The following is a 6,272-nucleotide window of genomic DNA, read 5'->3' as shown; positions in this document are numbered from 1 at the left end:
GCAGAAGGCAGAAGCTCTCACTAACCTTTATCTTTAGTAATAGCTAGCACTTACCAAATATTTACCTAGTGCAGGATATGTTTCTATTTGTTTGTATGTATAGTTTATTTTAATTCTCACAATGCTATAAAATAGATATTGACATCCTCCTCCTGCTCATCATCATCTCTGCCACAATTTTATAAGTGAGGAAACTGATGTGCAATTCAGGCCCAAGCAGTCTGACTCAAGATTTCATGCTTTTAAGCCATATACTCCTTGACTTGACAATAGCTAGTGCTCTGGGAATATCTTTCAGTGAATTATCATGGATAAAATGCTTTCCTCGTCTAAGGGAGAGATGAAGTGTTTTGTAAATGCAAGAAGGATTTCTAGGATTGGATTCCTAAAAAACGTGGCCATATTATGTTCTGAAATTGATGTGAAAACAACTAGTATAGTGGGTTGGTTTTAGTATAACAATTGTGAAGTATTTTTTACATTCGAGATGTGTATGATAAGGGGTTGTATGATAAGGCCTTTGGTGACGCCCAAGCAAGTGTTTTTAGCTGAGCCAAAGCCAAGCTCATGCAGCTGTGGTCTTTAAAACCCCGACTCTATCTTATGCTTTTGTATACTTTCTTGTCTGTGTAGCATGCGTTCCTTCTGTCACTTCTGTCTTGAGGTACTAGGAGTTCCCGGCTGTCCATTCACTTTAGGGAAGGACAAGAGAAATAAGACCTCAAACTGCTGATTTTGTTTGGGATTTTATCTGGAGAGTACCAAAGCAGATGCTGACATTTGGCTGCTGTTCATGGCTGCTTTGACAGATGAGCAGGAGATGGGGATGTGCAGGCACAGAAGGAGAGCCATGCTTTCCACAGAGTGCCGGTGGGTACTCCTGAGTGTGTGCGGCAGCCAGTGGATGGGAAGATTCGGGATTCAGAGTGTACATGGGGTCTTGGCGCCACACCAGTATTAAAGATGTGGTTTATGGCCAAGATATCCTGCTACGTCTCCCCAGCATGTTAAACCACTGGGTAGGCTGGGCAGGAAAGAGTGTACTAACTCAGGGCTGGAGGAGAGATGTGCCAATGGAGAAGCTCTATGAGGCAGCACACAGACACCTGGGGTTCAGCCTGAGTTAAAGTCACTTGCAAGGTCTCTAGTCTTGGGTAAATCACTGAACTCTTCTGAGCCTTGATTTCATTAATTCTAAAATGAGAGAAGGGTCATAATGCCTGCCAAATCCAATCTTGAGGGTTATTGTGAGAATGGAAATAATGTATATGAAAACTATGTTATCTGGCCCTGTTTCCAAATAGTTTTCTGAAAGCAAGATAATCAGTAATATGCATATTCTGGAAATTTAATTATTGTGTAGTTTCTGATTTTGGAAAAAATATAAGTGAAACATTTGCTTCAGAGATGTGGACACAGAGGAAGAACATTGGCATTGCTATGGATTGAATATAGTTTGTCCCCTCTGAAACTCATATTGGAAATTAATCCCTGTTATATTAAGAGGGGTGGCAGACAGGACCTTTAAGAGATGAGCAGGCTTCTATCCTCATGACTGGATTAACCCATAATCTATTTCTTAATGAATTAAGTTTATTGGTACATATAAGGTATATGATGTAATGACATTCATCATTGGAAATTTGCACCTTTACATAATCCATCTTGGTTCTTCTGTTTTCCCCATTCCTCTGCCCTCCCTTCAACCCCTCCACCCCTCCCTATCTACAAAGACTTTGTTTCCTTTTTTTCTTTTTCTCATGTTAATTCCATTCAACCCATAATCTGTTAAAGCCAGTTTCTCTCCCAAGCCAGGTTTATCAATGTCTCATCAGCCTGTGGGATCTGGTACGTGTCAGAGTGCTTCAGACTTGAGGTCTGGCAACCCCACTGAACTTGGGCTACACACCTGCTGATGCCCCTTCAGTTCCTACAGCACAGTGCCATCCTGGGGCTTACACTTTACTTTTCAGTTCCTCTGCAGAGCCAGGGGTTCATTTCTGAGGCTTGGTGGCTTTGGCTAGTGCCTGATGCCCCTTTTGCAGAGGTACTTTCAATACCTGGCAGTGCTAGGGAAAGATTGTATTTGGGAAAGTAGGGGAAGCAGAGATTGCAATGGGGATAGGATTATAACAGAATAATAAGTGTAAGGACATTCATATCGGGGCATATCAACTAGGTGTCTAGGAGAATGGCAAATTAATGGATAATTAGCTAGAAATGAAACCAGTATTGGAGTTCAAGTAGGAGACCAATGGAGGCGATACATGGCAGAAACATTAAATTGACTGGATAAGAAGTGCTGCTCCTGGGAAGGACATCTTTTAGGTCTTACTTGGTGTTTTAGTTGGGGCTCTGGCTGAAGTTAATAAGGGACACAACATGAGCAGACAGCTACTAGGCCAGAGACCAGCTGCAGGAGAAGCCATCATCACCCTGGCTGAAGTCCTAGGGGTAGGAAAGTATCTCAGGAGTCTGGTGAGAGCTGAAACCAGGAGGGAGGGGCTGCTCAACTGAGGAGGTGCCCTCTCCCAGCTCTTTTGAATGTAAATATTTACTGTCATCTTGGAATACTGACAAAGGTTGATATTCTCAGTGCAGACTTTCTCTTCATCTGAACCACAAAAAGGGTAGCACCAAAATTAGACTCTTACGGTCTAAGGGTTGACTTGCTTCCTACTTCATCCTGGTTTTCACTGCTAGGTCTAAATCCAGAGTGCTCCCAACCTATTGGATTTTGACTAGCATTTCTCTGGATCTGCCCCAATTCTGAAGACCTCCCTGAACCTTTCTGATTGAAGGGTCAGACAGCCATCCTAGAAAGGTAGGTGCCCTTGCCTTCCCTTTTCATCCAGTTTTTAAAAAGTGTAATACATTTAAAAGATGAACTTTCTTTAAACTCAAACAGAATAAATTCTTTGCTAGAGCTTTCCATCTTTTTCCTAATTCAACCAATACCTTCCCTGGAAATCTTGGTGGCAGAGTCCAGGCTTCTCTGGGCTGATTCTGCTGCTGGAGATCTGTAATGCTCACCAAGCCTCAGCCCAAACCCCTTCTGGCTGCCTCTCCTCTGCTGCTTCCAAACATGTCAAGTCTCTTTCTAAAGCCCTCCTTGACACCTGAACTTGCCCTTTGAGATAATAACTGTATTGTTCACTTTTTTCACCAATACATGTCTACTTTGGCTGCATGTATTGTCTCGGCACCCACTCACCTGTTAATCACAGCCAGCTTCTGCTCCTGTCCATTTATTGAAAACAGAAATCATTGTCACTGGTTTCCTCTTCTCCAAATTTCAGCGATACCTTCTTCTAGTTCTCTGCCACCTCTCTGCCTCCTGTGGAGAATTAAGCAGGGTCAACTCGGATGTTAGAACTCATCTAATCCCATTTCTCCTCTGATGCAGGAGCCCTTTGAATGCACCTCTCACAGACGAACCTTCTGCTTACACTTTAGTACTTTAAGGGATGGCAAAATCACTACCTGATGAAAGAGTAGTAATTGTTTGAGTATTCTTTCTTAGAATATTCCTCCTTCCAACTTCTATGTTCCTTAGTTCTGGTTCTGTTTTCTCCCTCTATATTGAATGAATTATTCAGATCAATTCAGTGCCTTTTAACAGACAACAAAAGCCTGCAGTGTACAGTGTGTTAGGTTGCAGAATAATCATAGGCATTAAGATTCCCAAGAGGACTTCTTAAACTACAAGAAGGAAGACAAATGTGGAAACAGTTGGCTCAAAGTTTGGGCGGGATGGCAGAAAGTTATCATGCAGGTGAATGGGGGCTGGTGTGGTTCCCCTTTAATGAAGTGCCTCCACTTCATTAAACAGTCATTTATTACAGCCTACTGAAGGTGGGCATTGTTCTAGACACTGGGCACATACTGATGACAAAAGCTGTGTTGTCGTAGAACCGACTTGCTAATGGAGGAAATAGATATTAAGCATGTGAAAAACATGGTGTACCTTTGAATAAGCTTCTTAAATAAAATAAAGGGAGTTCTGAGCTGTTTTGATTAATCTAATCGTGGGAGACTTCTTGGAGGAGGTAGTGTTTGTATAAATACCTGACACATCAAAAATAGTGGGCTATGACGGAGCATGGATGCACAGCATATGCCTTAAGATGGGAATAAATTGGCATGTTTGAGTAACAACAAAAAGGTTGGATGATTGAAGTATAATGAACATTAAGAATATTAAAAGAGGGAATAAGAGAAAGCCATAGAAATCAAATCAGATGATACCTAGGATGTGAAAGAGGCTTGGATTTTTATCCTAAGTGTGACGGACAGAGCATTAGGGGATATGCTCTGATTCATGTTTTAATCTAACTAGAGCATGACTAGTCTGTAGGGGACAAGGAACATTTGTGGCTGTTTTATGATCAGGTAAGAAATGGTGGCAGTTAAGGAAGTAGTAGTCAGTGTGGGGGCATAGTTGGATTCTCCGTAGACACTCAGTACCAACTGGCCTAACTGGTGGGTGATTGCATGTGGCTGGGTTACAGCAAGAGGAAATCAAGGATGACGGTGCAGTTGGCTAAATGCTGGCTCCGGTAGTGAACAGGGGAGACCTGGGGAGATGTCAGCTTGGTGCAGAAAAACATGAAGTGTTTTTGGTTTGAACTAGTTTCAGGTATTTCTGATTTAGAAATCTATTTGATCCTTGATATTTGAAGAGATTAAAAATTTGGAAGCCATCAACATAGAGATGGTTTCTAAAGCTCTGAACTTAGATGTGATTGCTTAGGGAGTGAGCCTGGGTAGCTAGAAAAACTCAGGCAAGAGTGAGTATGCGAGCAATCCTCTTTTATAAGTTGTGAAAAAGAGGGGAAACAGAGAAGACTGATCTCAGGTGTAGGAAGAAAACACTGGACCAGAGTGCCATTGAAACTTGCAAAAACAAAACAAAATCATCAGGGGACAGTCAGTACTATTGGCTGCAGGTGATAGAGGGAAATGAGATGGTAAACTGACCATTGGATTCTGGGATCTGGAATCTCTTGGTGACCTTTGTACTAGTTATTTTTGTAGAAGATGAATGAGAATGGAGTCTAAGTACATAACAGTCTGCTAGTGTTAGTAGTCAAATGCTAGAGTCCTCACCAGCTGTGTGCACACTGGACACACTACTTCTTTCAACTCTTCCTAACATGCCATAATTTAAAATTTTTAGTTTGTTTTTCATTTTTTCTTGGTTAAACCACCACTGAGTGACCCCACGTTTCTATTAATGCCCAGAACTAAACAAACTACACCACATGTGATCTGTTACATGTAAACTAAGTACTCTATGTCTATTATTGTAGCCCCAGGGAGATTGTGTTTCTGTCTTTGACAAGTAACACACGAGGTTGGTTGATATTATCATCTAAGAGCTCTAAATCTTTAACACACATGCTATTTCAAAACTGTTTCTCTATCTTGGTATTACAGAGGGTTTCTTTTAGGGCTTTTTCTTTTTCATTTTTATTTTTTGTGCGTAAGTGCTGGTTTTGGTTGTTGTCACGTTGTAGTTCACCTTTGATTTGGCTTGCCAAGGTCTACTTTGGGTCCAAGTTATGTCACTTTTGGATTGAAGTCTCCTTTTTATAAGCAAGTCCTTTTATAAGCAATGCCTTTATCCAAGTCATTAATACACATGTTGCTTCATGAATTTTGTCGGAGTAGGTGGGTATAAATTATAAATTACTGATATGTAAATGTAAATGTGGACAACTCAAAGGCAGTTTGTGGACAAAAGTCAAAAGTGGGCAGGCCCCGTGGAGTCAGAAGGTCTTGTTCATAGTGGATCGGGGTTGTGGATGCCGCTATTGCAGGATGCATCTGGATGAGTTCACCAAAGGCTCCTTCCAAGAGACACTGGTTGTTCCTATGATCTCGCTGTGAGCTTTCCTGCTTGCACCATTATTCTGCCCACCATTCTCTGTCATAATCTCAAAGACCTCATGGGAAACCTGGCCAAATGTCCCATTGAAACCAAGATTCCACACGTGAGCAAGATTTCTCTGTGTCACCAGTCTAGTAATCTTATCAGAAAAGACGTATTGAGTCTTTGAGAGTGTATTGAAAAATGAGACTGCTAATAACTTGCTAACATTTGTTTAGCATATGTGGCATTAAGATTCATTTTTCTCACTTAACCAAGTGTTTTCTAGGGTGCTTTATTTGGCGAATGAGGAAATTGATCAAAGAAGTTAAGTAGGCTTCATAATTGTGTAAAACAACAGAAATCAGATTCAAACCGCCAACATGGGTTTTGGAAGTGG

The sequence above is a fragment of the Fukomys damarensis genome, unplaced genomic scaffold, assembly GCF_012274545.1.
Source record: "Fukomys damarensis isolate Sample0158 unplaced genomic scaffold, DMR_v1.0_HiC HiC_scaffold_19, whole genome shotgun sequence".
In the NCBI taxonomy this organism is placed as follows: Eukaryota; Metazoa; Chordata; class Mammalia; order Rodentia; family Bathyergidae; genus Fukomys; species Fukomys damarensis.
Note: the sequence above shows the minus strand (reverse complement) of the source record.